This window comes from Pleurodeles waltl, chromosome 1_1, assembly GCF_031143425.1.
Source record: "Pleurodeles waltl isolate 20211129_DDA chromosome 1_1, aPleWal1.hap1.20221129, whole genome shotgun sequence".
In the NCBI taxonomy this organism is placed as follows: Eukaryota; Metazoa; Chordata; class Amphibia; order Caudata; family Salamandridae; genus Pleurodeles; species Pleurodeles waltl.
In genome coordinates, this window is record NC_090436.1 from 400,579,578 (window position 1) to 400,595,543 (window position 15,966).

Genomic DNA, 15,966 nt, shown 5'->3' on the forward strand with positions numbered 1-15,966 from the left:
TTTGATTAAAACTAGAAACTAAAGTGATTGAATGCACATCATATAAATAATATACTAAGGGGCATATTTATACTCTGTTTGCGCCGAATGTGTGTGAAACTTTTTGACGCACAATCGGCACAAACCTGCCCCATATTTATACTTTGACGTCTGACCCCGCGGGCGTCAAAGTTCCACCATGTGCGTCATTTTTTGGGAGGGGGGACCAACCTTGCGTTAATTATATGCAAGGTAGGCGTTCCCTTCCAAAAAATGACTTTAAGGCCTGTGCCCCATATTTATACTCTGACGTCATTTTGACGCACAGGAGGGGCAGGCCTTAAAAAACGGCGCACAGCCTGATGGGCGCCGTTTTTTAACGCCTGGGTCAGGGCAGGCGTTAAGGGACCTGCGGGCTCAGAAGGAGCCCAGAGGTGCCCTCCCATGCCCCCAGGGACACCCCCTGCCACCCTTGCCCACCCCAGGAGGACACCCAAGGATGGAGGGACCCATCCCAGGGAAGTTGAGGTAAGTTGGGGTAAGTATTTTTTTCCGTTTTTTTTTTGTGGCATAGGGGGGGCCTGATTTGGGCCCCCCTTCATGCCACTATGCCTAATGACCATGCCCAGGGGACATAAGTCCCCTGGGCATGGCCATTGGGCAAGGGGGCATGACTCCTGTCTTTGCTAAGACAGGAGTCATGTCAATGGTGTTTGGGCGTAAAAAAAAATGGCGCAAATCGGCTTGAGGCCTGAATTTTGCCTCAGACCTGACTTGCCCCATTTTTTGGCGCACAACCCCCATTTTCCCATACGCCGGAGCTGCCTGGTGTGAGTCATTTTTTTTTACGCACACCAGTCCGCAGCGCCGGCTAACGTCATTCAATAAATAAGGGGCCCGCATGGCGCGTTGGAATGGCGTTAGCCGGCGGTAAAATTTTTGACGCACAACTGCGTTGGCGCAGTTGTGCGTCAAAAAGTATAAATATGGGCCTGAGTGTGGTACTAATCCTACTAATGGTACTAATAAAGAGTATTAAATAAAGCCACAGTACTTTGAATATACTACATGAAATGTATGATGCACACCTGAAAGAAGCACTGAACGGACAGGAATATCCCTGTTTACCTTTTAACTGTTATATTTTACTTCTTAAGAACAATTTCCCTTTTTTTCTAGAAGAAAGCACTGGCTGGAGATTGATTTAATTGCATGTCATGTACTGTGTCATACTGACTCTCTTTGTGATACCCTCAGCCTCCTGAAGAAAGTCTGACAATCTCCTCTTGCTACTTTGAGAAACTCAAGTGCCTAAAATGCTTATCCAGTTAGAGTGCACCAGTATTGTGGTCATGAGACACTGATGGTAAACAACAGCACCCATACAGCACACCTACCAGTAACAACTGAATGCCCCAGGATGTCAAGAATTCTTGAGTAAGTGGTAGGATTCTGTCTTTGCATTGAGTGTGGCAGATGCACTGCACAGTTAATAGGGGTTAAGAGCGAAGAGAGCTGGACAATTATAAGAGGTAGAGAATCATTGGGAAGACAGTGTGTTTGAGAAAGGCCCTCCCTTTTCTCAGCACAAAAGCCCAAAGAAACCACTTGTAAAGCAGTGTGACTGTGCTGCATTGTTTACTCTTACTGGAAATGTCTTAACCTCTCAGCTTGTGGGCTTTCCTTGTTCCTGAGTCTGCCCTCCCCCTTATGGCTCTATAATAGTTTTTCCACCTATGGTGTGCATTGCAAATTAGCGTACTTTTTTCCAACATCCTGGGAATTCTAAAGGTACCCAGGATTTGTGGATTGCCCTGGAGGGGACCAAGAAAATATGTAAAATATGGCTAAAGTTTGAGTTTTTTGGGAAAATAGAAAACATTTGCTCTGTGTAAAAGTGTCTGTTTTTTCCCCAAAAATGTCACCAATGAAAGGTTTGCTGTGCGAAAGTCACATCTTCCTAACTTTCAGGAACATGCAGAGTTGAATAAAAAAAGAAAATTAAAAAGTAACCCATTCTTTTCTTTTTTCGTACTCACAACCTACTTCCAGTTTGTGGTGAAACCTAGTGTGGAATCAGGATCCAGGGAAGCTATACATTTCTGATAAGTAGACAAAATTCCAAATTCAGCAAAGGGCCATATGGGTAGATCCCTCAGGGATTTCTCAAACAAATTAACTGTTTAAGAAAATAAATATTGAAAATGAGTAGGAGAAAAAGGACGTTTTTGAGAATATTTTCTTCTGTAACTTTTTGTCACAATGGCTGATTTACAAAGGCAATATCCCATTATGTCAGCTAGATGCTATTGGTTGCAGGGTTATGTGGGGTTTTTAGGTTCTCCAAGAACCCGAAGCACCCACAACCAACAACTGAGCAACACCATACAACGATTTTTCATTGTGTACCAAGTACAGGCCAATTCATATGGTGAAATATGTAGAGTGAGAAATTAGTATCAAGGAAACCTATGTATTTCTGAAATGGGTATAAGGTGTGGAGTTTAGAAGAAGGAGTTATTTGTACAACTCTGAATTTGTGGATAGCCACAGCAGCATAATATTTAGACGGTATTTTTCAAAATGTCTTCTTTCTTACACACTGGCTTACATTTGGAGGGCAGAAATGCAGTAAAATGCAATAGGTAACAACAAGTGTTATACTATTCTATGCTTCCACATAGCTTCTGCTAACAATTGTACGTCTCATGTGTGTACAGGTGTAGTGCCAACGACAAAAACTGGGGCAAAACACAACATGGATACATCACATGTTTCCACTTAAAACTGACCTTATTTTGCAAGGTGGGTAGCTGTGGATTCTGGGCCCTACTTCAGCTGGCATGTAGGGAAACCTGTCCTGTACATTTGTGAACAATAAACACCTAGAAGAATCCACTGTGGGTGATCTGTGTGGCTCTTACCAGTTTTCCTTTACCCAGAATCCCTTGCAAACCCCAAACTTTGACTAAAAGAACACATTTTCCTCACATTTCAGTGATGGAAAGTTCCTTAAGCTGCATGGAGCCACAAATGTCCTTTTATCTAGCATCCCCACAAGACTCCCCATAAAAATAGTACCTCACTTGTGTGGGTAGGCCTAGTACCCACAACAGAAAACAGCCTGAATGCCACATGGATATACCACACTTTTCCTGTCAAAACTGACCCTTTCTTTAAGAGGAGTAGCTTTAGATTTTGAATCCTAGCTCAGCCGACAACTAGGGAAACCTAGCAAACCTGTATATTTTGAAAACTAGACACACAGGGGAATCAAGAGTGGAGTGACTTTTACCACTTTCAGTAGGTTTTTATTACACCCAACCCCTTGCGAACCTTAAACTTTGACTAACAAACATATTTTCCACACATTTCTGTGATGGAAAGTTCTAGAATCTGTGGGGAGCCGCAAATCTCCTTCTAACCAGCATTCTTCCAGGTTCCTTTATAAAAATCCTACTCTACTTGTGTAGGTAGGCCTAGTATGCACAACAGGAAACAGCCCATTTTTGAAAACTAGAGACCTGGGGGAGTCCAAGGTCAAACCTTGCCTGAAATCACACATTTTCCTTACATTTCGGTGATGGAAATTTCTGGAAGCTGCAGATATCCACAAAACTTCTACCACTCAGCATTGCCCTACTTTTGTCAATAAAAAATGCTGCAACCACTTGTCTGATGCCGCACACATAAGCACGCACTAACCTGGTATCATGAGCCATTGGGGCAATGGCAAGAAGACAGTCCCTCCACTCCCTTTAGTGTTCTGGGAGGGGAACAGATGAAACTGTTCGCCCAGTAGCACACCCAAAGGAATTGGGGTATGGATAAAATCACAAAGACAGCCTATGGTTGAGGTCTGCGATCTGGAGTCTTGCTGTGTGGCGCCTGGTACGTCTCTGGAGGCTATGGTGGTCATTCTGACCCTGGCGGTCTTTGACCGCCAGGGCGGAGGACCGCGGGAGCACCGACGACAGGCCGGCGGTGCTCCAATGGGGATTCCGACCGCGGCGGTAAAGCTGCGGTCAGACCGGCACCACTGGCGGGGTCCCGCCAGTGTACCGCCGCCCCATTGAATCCTCCGCGGCGGCGCAGCTTGCTGCACCGCCGCGGGGATTCCGACCCCCCCTACCGCCATCCAGATCCCGGCGGTCGGACCGCCGGGATCCGGATGGCGGTAGGGGGGGTCGCGGGGCCCCTGGGGGCCCCTGCAGTGCCCATGCCACTGGCATGGGCATTGCAGGGGCCCCCGTAAGAGGGCCCCTACAAGTATTTCACTGTCTGCTGCGCAGACAGTGAAATACGCGACGGGTGCAACTGCACCCGTCGCACAGCTTCCACTCCGCCGGCTCGATTCCGAGCCGGCTTCATCGTGGAAGCCTCTTTCCCGCTGGGCTGGCGGGCGGTCTGAAGGCGACCGCCCGCCAGCCCAGCGGGAAAGTCAGAATTACCGCCGCGGTCTTTCGACCGCGGAACGGTAATCTGACGGCGGGACTTTGGCGGGCGGCCTCCGCCGCCCGCCAAGGTCAGAATGAGGGCCTATGTGTACTCAGGTTAACACAGCATGCCACAGTGGGGGGCGTGGCCGAGCCGCTAAACGTGGCAGACGCGAGCTGAAAGAGCTCCGCGCCACCCCCGGCTTATCCGGCACCATCTCTGGGGGAGGAGGACCTGGGAGATCCCGCGGGTGCCCAGGATTGGACCCAGACGGAGTGGAGACATTTCTGGCCGGCAGTCCGATTTCCTGGGCCGGACCGCAGGTAACTTGGGCTGGAGCCGTGCGGGCCTGGCCCTGCTGGGCCGTGCAGAGCGGCTGGGTGGCCGCGCTGCGTGGAGTGACGCGTGTGGTGCTGGTGGAGGCCGCACGCCGGGGAGCCCCTGCCGCGGGGCTCCTGCGTGACTGCTGCTGCTCGGGTGAAGGCAGAGGAGACGCGGAGGTGGAGAGACGAGAGGAGTGGTGGGGCTGCAGGTGGGCGACCCCCCCCGGGGGCGGATCGGAGACCTGGGCCGGCCTGTTTGGCTTCCTTTGGCAGGGCCTACCTGAGCGAACTGGCGGTGGGAGGAAACCCTACGGAGTCGAGCACCCCTTATGGGGCACAGCCAAGCTGCCTCTGAACGGGGTGCGCCCGGCGTCGTGTCGGGCCTAGCGGAGACTATTGGGCTGGGTATGCACCCGCTCTGGACCTGGCTAGCCTACTGTAGGCCCGGAGATTGACAGTGGAGCCCGCAGGGGCTGGAGAAGACATTGAGACCTCTGAGGCACAATACCCGAGGGCCGGGCTGCTCATGCTACCATGTGGCGGCGCCCTGGCTGCCCCGGCAAGCGGACCTGGCCCGACTTGGAGCCCATCAAATTGAACGGCAGTAGGAGCGGAGAAACTGTGGGGTCCTGTGGGGCGCACCACCTTTTAACAGCAATGTGAGTGCCGCATGGAGGCTCATTCCCGGTGCTTCCTGCTGTGGGCCGAGCTGTCACAGGGCACTAGAGGAGTGGAGTCGGAGGTGGACCTTGGCTGATTCGTCTGGTGGCGGGCAGCTGCACTCTTGGTGGTAGGCTCTCGTATTGGGACCTCCGTGCTGGTTGGGGCCAGTTGCAGTCACGACACAGGTGTAGCTGGTGGTGAGACGGCGAGTGTCGCCTGGAGAGCAAGTGGAGCCTATCAGAGGCTTAGAGCATGGCGGGGACGGGACGCCTGCGTTCTGGTACCGGAGCTGGGAGGACACAAGACATGCCGTGCAGGACAGCCAGAAGCTCGATGCAGTTCTTGCTACAGTGGAGCGTATTGGAGACTCGTTGGAGCGTGCCCGCACGTCGTTAGAAGCCAAAATAGACAAGGTGACCAGCGACCTTGTCCTGCTACACGCTGACCCACCGCAAGTTGGTGAACAAAACTAGCGAGATTGAGGCACGGGTAGCTGAGTTGACGCCAACGACCTCTCATCTGAAGTCAGAAATGGAGGATGTGTTGTCCCATATGGTGGAGATGGAACGTCGAGTGGAAGATGCAGAGGGGCGCTCCAGGAGGAACAATATTCGGGTGGTTGGCCTGCCGGAGGGTACTGAGGGTCAGGACGCGGTGGCCTACTCAGAGAGCTGGCTGCGGGGACTGGTACCGGCGGACAAGCTCACCCCCTTTTTCTCTGTGGAGAGAGTGCATTGGATTCCCATGCGGTCAAGGCTGCCAGGGAGCAGTCCTCGACCATTCATTATCCGTCTCCTCCATTATGTAGACAGAGACGTTATACTGCGGGCTGTGCGGGCCTCTCCGTCCCCTCGGGTGGATGATGCACAGATTCTGCTGTTCCCAGAGTACATCCTGGTGGTGCAGAGAGATCGAGCATCCTACCGGCCTTTGAAACGTAGACTTAGGTCTCTCGGCCTAAGCTACTCCTTGTTATTTCCTGCCAAGCTGCGCATTGTGGGTGAGAATAAGTCGCATTTCTTTTCTACACCTGAGGCGGCGTGGGAGTGGCTCGAATCAACGGGCCGCGCCACGGGCCGGGCAGCGGAGCAACCTGTGCCGATGGCACGAAGTAAACGCAGTCGGGCCAGATGTGCCCGGAAGAGAAGCGAAATCCAGGCGGGATGTGCGATTCATGCACCAGACTTAGAGCAGCTTATACAGGAGAGGAGAGAGGCGATTCACTGGGCTGCGGCGATCAGTGCCTCCCCGCTGGTGTCAGAGTCGGAGACTGAAATTTCACAACCTCCCAGTGATCGACCCAACACGCCTGATCGATCTTCCGAGTCGGGCTTTGTTGTGGGTCCAGCGGTAACACCAGCGACGGCGGATTAACTTTTTTAAAGGCTGTCTGAAATGTGTTTGAACTTTACACACTGCTAGGATTGTGCACCTGGCCTGTTCGATGTGCTTGAACCCACTCAGTGTGTCTGATGTTGTGATCCGATGGAGGATCTAGTTGTTGAATGCGGACCCTTAGCCCCGGAGCTGTGTGCGAGTGGTTGCTGGGTCTGTGATTGTCCACCTCCCCCCTGTTCACTATTATGGTTGCCGAGAATTGTCTACCCCCTTCCGACCTCCTTTCCCTGTCCCCCCTCCTATTATCTGCTATAGCCGGATAGCATGGTTCATGTAGAAGAGATCGTTTCTCTGCGGGATTGGCCTACCCCACACTCCTACTAGTGGAGACGCATAATGAGTGGTTGTGTTGTTGCACACTGCTGTTCGTGTTGTTTGGTTTGGGCGGTGACCTGTTGTCTATCTGCCCTGATGGTATTGGTTCTGTTTTGGTTGCGCTGGAGGACACACTTAGAGCACCCGATCGGAGGCTGGGCTACTGTTAACACGGATGGGGCGCTAAGCGGCGAGGTGGGATGTCTAGGGGGAGGGACGGTTGGCTATTTGTGGTATGTCTTCATACACTGCGATTACCTCGAATGTGAGGGGCATACACACCCCCAAGCGCCGATATGCTATCTACTCCTATCTTAGACGGCACTCAATCCAGTTGGCGTTTTTGCAGGAGACACACCTGGTGGGTTCAGAGATCCCCCAATTGCAGCGACGCTGGAGGGGGCAGCTCTATGCGACAGGTCACTCAGTGAATGCTAGGGGCGTTCTGATCTGGATCAGAGCGGGAGTTCCTTTTGCGGTAGAAGAGCAAATCACTAACTCACAGGGAAGATTTGTTCTGATTCGCGGCAGACTGGCGGGTCATGCTGTGGTGCTGGGCTCCATCTATGCTCCGAATGTTGACCAGATGTCTTTCCTGTGCGGATTATTCCAGCACTTGGCGGGTTGGAGTGAGTTTCCATGGTTATTGGGAGGGGATTTCAATAGTGTGCTTAATGTTGACTTGGATCGCTCCTTTCCGCCGTTACCCACGTCCCGGTTGTGACAGCTGCGGTCGGCCTCGTGTCTTGGGCTCAGCATTGGCAGTTGGTTGATATCTGGCGGCAGCGGCATGCCGGGGATAGGGTTTACTCATTTTATTCTGCCCGCGCTCACTGCATGTGCGTTTAGAAAGGATGTTTAGCACTCAGAATCTGGCCCCAGTGATTGTGGACACAGATTATCTGGGGCGTACGCATTCAGACCATAACCCGTTGCTGGCGAGCCTGCGCTGGGACTCCTCTCCTCCAGCTTTCCCCACCTGGAGGTTGAGGCTGGAATTATTGGAAGATGCTGCCTTTAGGGCGTCACTGGGTGCTGGGATCCCTCAGTACTTTGAGCACAATGAGGGCACAGCCTCATCGGGATTGTTGGAATGGGATGCGTTTAAAGTTTTTATCCGCGTGCATTGCCTGGGGACCCAGTGTAGCCGGCGCCACTCCGTTGAACGTGACCTGACCCGAGTGGAACGTACTATGTTGCGCTCAGAGGGCGAGGTGGCTGATAGTTGGACGGACGTCCGGAAGTTGTCTGTGGCGCGTACTGAGCACCGGTCGTTACTTGAGCGCTTGCGCTGTTTGTATTATGCTGCACACTCTGCGAGAACACATGCCTCCGCTGATAAAACGGGCAGGCTGCTGGCTTGGCTGATTTGACGCGACTGCGACAGGGGACCAATTGTGGAGATCCGTTCACGGGCTGGAGGGATGGTGCATACGCCCCCGGAAATACATGCTGAGTTCACAAGGTACTATGGGGCACTGTATGCTTCAGGCACGCCTCCTGTGGAGAGTCTCTGTAACGACTTCCTTGCTGATGTAGAGCTCCCTTGTTTGGAAGAGGAGCAGAGGGAGGCACTTGAGGTGCCTCTTGACCTTGAGGAAATAAAGTCCAGTATTGGTGAGCTGGCGTCCGGTAAAACCCCAGGACCGGATGGTTTACTGGTTGACTTTTATAAGGCTTTTGCGCCCCAGCTGGTGGCCCGGTTGTTCCAGATGTATGAGGAAGCTGCCCAGAGGGGTTGCTTGTCGGCCTCTCAGAGGGAGGCACTACAGAGATGGGATCGTACTGGTCCCTGGCGATGCTGAACACAGACTACAAAATTCTGGCTAAGGTGTTGGCAATGCACCTTGCCCCGAGGGTGCCGGACCTGGTCCACCCCGACCAGTACGGGTTTGTACCGGCCAGAGACACCTCACACAATATTAGACGGCTGTTTCGCATCATGCAGTATGCGAGGCGGGACTGGCCAAGAGCGGGCTGTCTAGTCCTGGATTTGAAGAAGGCTTTAGACTCCCTGGAGTGGCCCTACCTGTTTAGGGTGTTGAGGCAGTTTGGCATAGGAACCTCTTTAGTCCGGCTGGTTAAGCTGTTATATACTCGGCCACAGGTTCGGGTAAAACTAGGAGGTGTCATATCGGATCCGGTCAGTGAGTGCAGAGGCACGCGACAGGGCTGCCCTCTCTCGCCTTTGCCATTTTCTCTCACCATAGAGCCCCTGGCGGCGACCCTGCACGGTGAGGGGACCAACTGGGGTATTACCCTAGGGGACGGTGTGCACATAGTATTGTTGTTCGCTGACCACCTCCTGTTCTTTTGAGACATCACGCAGATTCCCCCGAGGGAGGGTATGCTGTTACAGTGCTTCGCGTTGATATCTGGTCTCAGGGTTAACTGGTCCAAATTGAGTCTTTTCCCCATTGGCCCTGAACTCCGAGATCCGGGAATCATACTGGTTGGGAGTCCTGTCCTGTGGCAGGATCCGTTACCTGGGTATCCATGTTTACCATCGTGAGAAGGACCTGGTTGATGGCAACCTCACGAGAGCAGTGACTTAGATTAGGTCCCAGATTTCCTTTTGGAAGACGCTGCGGCTGTCGGTGGCTGGTAGAATAGCACTTTAAAAGATGGTGGTCCTTCCTTATTTATTATACTTTTTCTCAAACCTGCTGCATTATATCTCCCCCGGCTTCTTTAGACTCCTGGAGTCAGAGTTGTGGGATTTTATTTGGAATGGAGGCCATTGCAGGGTTGCTCTGAGGAAACTGTATATGCCGCCTGAAAGGGGCGGGTTGGCGGTCCCTAACCTAGAACACTACTATTTGGCCGCTCAACTTCAGTAGGTGTCCAGGTGGCTGGCAGGCACCCAGCTCACTGATATGGCCTCTGAGTGCCGCCCTTGGATGCTGCAGCAGATCTTGCACCTATTTCACCCATTTACGCGGGTGCCGGCCCCGCGCCAGGTGTTCCTCAGGGTGGCGTACAGATGTTTTCATAGATCTCTCTGCCTTACTGAACGGGTGGCCCCGTTTGCACCTGCCATAGTGCTGCTGGGTACGCCACGGGGTCCCAAAATTATTTCGGGCTCGGAGCTGCGAGGGTGGCATGAAGTGGAACTGTGCACGCTGGGCGATCTCTATGAAGATGGCCAACTGCTTTCGTTCACTCGGCTTCAGGAGATGGGGCTGCCACCTGGGCAATTCCTCCTCTACAGCTATCTGCTGGGAGCCCTGAGATCCAAATGGGGAGATGTATTGACGGCTCCTCCTACCCACTTGCTGATTCAATACTTACACGTGATGGGTCGGGGTAGGCGATTGATTAGCTGGTTTGCAGACGCATTGCAAGCGCATACTGCTCTGGAGAGTGATACGCTGCGTACGGCCTGAGAGGAAGATATGGGCAGTTCAATTTTGGAAACACAGTGGAGGTCAGCCCTTTCTAGTCACCGCAATGTACCCCATAACTCCAGATTCCGCTTAATCCAGTTCTACATTGTCCATAGGGCCTATCTCACCCCGGCTCGAGTGAATAAATATTTTGTGCACCAGGATGCGGCTTGTCCCCGCTGTTGTGCGGTGGGTGCGGATTTACTACACATGTTGTGGTCATGCCCTTCTTTGTGCACCTACTGGACGGCGGTGGTCACGGCCCGACGGGTTCCTTTCACTTGGGAGGCGTGCATGCTGTGATTGTTTCCCTGAGGCAAGGAGCATTGGGCTGTGGTGCGTTTCACGGATCTGGGGTTAATCATGGCAAAGAGGTTGGTGACCTGTAGGTGGAAGTCATATGACCCCCCACCGATGCAGACTTGGAGATGCTCCTTTGAGGTGTGGGCTGGGGCTGAAGGAGTGGTGCTGAGGAGGGAAGAGGTGTTGGGGATGCGTCATGTTCCATTATCACCTAGTTGGGAGGAGTTAATGTCGCGGCAGCGGAACATGAGTGGATCTCCGGAGGCGGAGAGTTTGGTCTAGAATGGATGAGTGTTCGCTCAGCGTGCAGTGTGCTTGGTCGGGACGCTGTGTGTGCTTGTTGGTGGGATCTGACACGGTCTGGGAGCTTGGCGGGGTGTAGTAGACAGGAAGGGATGATAGACTCTCCCCCTCCGCCAACATGCCGGATTGCGATGGATTAGCATCAAGCCCGCCCAGGAAGTGCTCATGTGGCAGTTTGTCGTACATATGTGTAATACCCAGCGTTTTTTATTGCTTGTTTGTTACCTGTTTACAACATTAGTCTGCCAACCAGCCACACTCATGCTACAGTTTGAATGGAGATAACACAGTACAACGATTTGTCTTGTTATGTGATGCCTTTATTCAATACTTTATCACTGATGCCCCCTATTTGAGCGTGTAAGTACTCTCATTTTTATTAATGTGGCTCTCTCGACAATAATTCTCAGATAGAACTCAGTCTATACGTGGACTAACGGAGCAGCTAGAGACTAAATGACGGTTTTGTCATGTAGCCTGAATCTTTTTTTCTTGTTTGTTTCATTCTTATCGGCAATTTAAGGGCAATGTAATTACATAATATCACTTTCTCGTATGCAAGTAATTTGTGTTCGGTAGTCATGATAAAGTAAAATACAATAAACAGATTTATGAGAAAAAAACACAGCATGCCATGGTATAAGTAGTAGTGTGACATTCACATCCCTATCCTCATTCATCCCTCTCCACTCCTTCCTGTAACTCACTCATTCATGCGTTATAAGAGACACTCACAATTAATTTTTGGCTGTGTAGCTGGATCACAGCATCAATGAAGGAGCTGGATTATCACTCCTTTCAATTTGGTTCTCAATGCAATGCACCAAAAGTATGGACTCTTTACTAGTTCAAGGTTACTTGGCAGTTATACTGGAGGCTGAGTTTGCACCAGCGCTGCCATGGGAATTCTGACCCCCTTCCCGCCAGCCTGTTTCTGGCGGTTGTCACCGCCAGGAAGAGGCTGGCGGGAACGGGTGTCTTGGGGCCCCCTAACAGGGCCCCATGAAGCTTTTCACTGTCTGCCTAGCAGACAGTGAAAAGCGCGATGGGTGCAACTGCACCCGTCGCACACCCGCAACACCGCCGGCTCCATTCGGAGCCGGCTTCTGTGTTGCAGGCCTCCTTCCCACTGGGCCGGCCGGCGCTACCATGGGTAGCGCCAGCCGGCCCAGCGGGAAGGTTGGAATGCCGGCAGCGGTCTTTTGACCGTGTAGCGGCCAAATGGCGGTTCCCTCCTGGCGGGCGGCAACCGCCGCCTGCCAGGGTCAGAATGACCTCCAATGTCTCTTGAAGTACTTGATAGAGCTGTGTGTGTGTTGGTATAAACTCAAATAAGCGCTTGCAGTGTGCTGATCATAGCCCATAAATAAAAGAAGTCAGTATGAATGATCATCGCACACCATATATGCACACATGCCTTGAATGTTTCAGACGCACTTAGTTGTCTCCTGAGGGCTGGCATGGGAGAACAATGTGGCTGCATTGGGATGCCAACACTGCGGGTGTGTCGCTGAAGTCTAGAAGACTCTTGTGAAGATGAGGCTCGACCGGAATCAGCAAGCAAAGTCAAATAGAGACCATCTTCCCTCAAGGCTAGCTTGCAAAGTAGGGGTGCGGTTGCTGGGCGTGGCTTTAACACCTTCACAGTCCAAGATGGCCACCTAGGTCACATGCTCATGACATCCTTCCTGTCTTGGCTTGGGGCAGCATGGGAAATCTAGTTCTTGTGTACAGTGCTATGTTTAAAAGCCTCTCCCCTAAAAGTACTCATCACTATGAGTGCATACATACATTAGAACAGTAGTGTGACCACACATTCATACGTCTATCATCATGTTTATAGTGTTACATTTGTGGGCACCCTATGTAACTGCCTAGAGCGCAATTGATGAAATCTGCTTGCCCATGTACTGACGTGGGAGGGGGCCACAGCTAGTGTGATGCGCTTATGATTTTGGATGACTATAACAATGTGACAGGAATGGATCAAACCAAGGGCAAAGGGAGCCCTTGCAATGGGACTTCCATTGACGGACGCACACAGGGGTTAATAACCTCTGCAGCAAACAATCTGAGATATGCACCTACATCCCCAACCTTTTATAAATATAATGATCGTGACAGAGGATTTAATGTCCCTACTGCAAGCATTTAGGACAATTCCTTATGGAAAATCAATGGGTCAATGCAACGACTAACTACTCTTTGGAGTCGTTCAGGCTGGGGCCCACTGGCCTCAACCCATAACTAGCCAGCCAGAACCAGAAGTAACCTGTGGCACTTGTTTTCCCTAAAATTAAGCAGGGTTCCTAACATTTTATCACAAATCAATACTGAATCCAATCTTAAATATCAGGATGGTTTACTATCAGACTAACAAGTTTAGGTTTTGACATGCAGATAATACTAAGGTCAAAATATTGACAACCAGAATATCAAAAAGGTAAGTACTAAAATGAGATTAATTGGTTGAATGCAAGACATATAGCTAACATCTAGTTTTTCAATGTGGTAATATATCTTCTCTGATGAACATTATTAAATAAGCCTCAGTACTTTGAAAGTATTATATGAAAGGCAGGAACCATACCTCGAGTAACCACTTTTTTTTAAACAAAAAAAGTTTAATATATAAATGCATACAAGTATAGGTTTACCTTAATTAACGTCACCTTTAAACATACCTTGATGAATTTATCAAGACGTAGATGTGGAGTTAAGAATAGAAAATGAATACTTACCAATACATGCTTATCTTCATAATATTGTAGTTTTTAATATTTTGGTAAAGGTATTTTTGCATGTCAATATTTTTATACTTGATATTCTGATATACAGCCTATTAAGGCACCTGGTCCTACTGTGAAGTGTAAAACTATCAATTAAAATGAACGTCTCTGCAGCACATGGCAATCATTTCCCGATTGTTATTCTCTCACCCGAAATAAAGGTTAAGATACAATAGAGATTTAGTTTAAAATATTTTAAAAGAAAATCAGATGATAGCTCCCCACAAAACATTTTTAAATAGTAACCTGTGAATGATGTGAACCTGAAAGTGAATCTTCCAAGCTAAGCTCAGTCACTAGGTAATTCTGCATGACAGGGACACTGGAGGATGGACAGGCAAGGAGAGATGGCTATCACGTAGTAAGCGTTTCAGGCATAGCAGAATCATTTGAAAGGCTTAGAAAGATCAATATAGCCTCAGGCAGAAGGGAAGTGGATGTACTCATTAGAGAATATAAACCATAGCAGCAAAAAGGTATTTGGGCAACTGGAGAAAATATAAATGATCCAAGCCTGGAACTCAATCAATTTGACATGTTAGAATAGATAACATGCCAGTACACAAAAGCAAACTCGGGAGGGTAAATTGGGTAGGATGTTGGGAAACAGAAATTAGATACGACTGTTTTCCAAAGTGAAAACAGCGAGAAAGAGATTATAACCTAGGAACGTGATACACATTCTTAGAAATACCGTCTCTGTTCTTTCCTAACTTTGTGTACAGACTGCTCAAGCATACAAGCACTTTAATCAACAAAGGAAACCATAATGATTTACTGTGTGCACAGAAAAGTGTAGATTGTGTTTTGATAAGTGGCATGGGCAATGTGTTATGTTAATTTGAGTTATAAGGATGTGTGTAGAGTAGAGCATTTTATGGTGCCACTGTGTTTTCAGAATCTGAGCACCATTTGTGATTCTGATATTTCACCTAAGCAGAGTCAAGATGGTTGGTAAACATTATATTCATAAGCCACCAACGTTATATTTGGTTGTTTGCAGATTAATCTTATTGTATGATGGCTGTCAAGGTTAGAATAGACTATTGTATTGCTTAGGACATGTATACTGATGTAGTTTTAAGTTTTAAGTCATTCAACAAGCAGAGCTTGAATATTTCTTTACTACAGAATTGCTAACCAGTGGTCATATCACAAAAAGTGATCCGGGGTGCAACAGGTGTTTGCAGCCGCTTTGCGCACCCCCAGGGCACTTTAGTATTGCAGAAGGGGCCGCAGATGCTTGTGTTGCCCCTTCTGTAATACAGAAGAGCCCTGGTGCACATGTGGCAGCAGTGCTATCATCGGAGGGCACTCCTTCATTTGTATGGGGGCATGGTCCCATGCAAATGAGGGAATCTCTTTGCCTCTGCACCCACGCTGTATCATAGATGTGGGAGCAATGACAAAGAAGCTCTCAGGAGGCGCACTGACAGTGTACCACAAAACAGTGGTGCAATGTCAGTGCACCTCGCTGATGGCAGCCCTATAGTGGGGGTGAGGGGTTCCTATGGACCCCAGAGACATTCCCTTGCAGGTATCTGCGGTCATGTACTACACCCACATGCAAGGGAATCTCTCTCCCCTCTTAAAAGTGCAGGTGCGATCCGTGAGCACAGTGAAAAAAGGAGTGGTTGCTTCAAAGCCGCTCTGTATTTCACTTGAATGTGCTGCGTCCAGGGCAGCACGGGTTCGGGCAGTGCATTCAGCTTAATAGGACACACTTTCCCTGGTTGTACTCGGCACCCCTGTTTGAATATGCGCTGAGCGCAAGCAGGGAAAGTGCAACCTATGTGTATTAGGGCCTTAGGTTCTTTTCACTTGGAATGGGATTTTTATGCATAAATGGAGATGATTTTTACAAGATAGACTAGAAGACAAATTTGTTGCATATGACTGGATATTTTAGACAGATGGCTGAGTTCTGGGTTGAAGTTATCAACAGAATAATCTTAGAAGTTTTAGATCTGGCAGTCTTAGTGTAGTCTACATGGACGTCATTTAGGGATAGCCAGGGGTTGCTGTTGTGGCCCATGGCTTCTCCTTTGCTTCCCCTGGTGCTGATTTTGT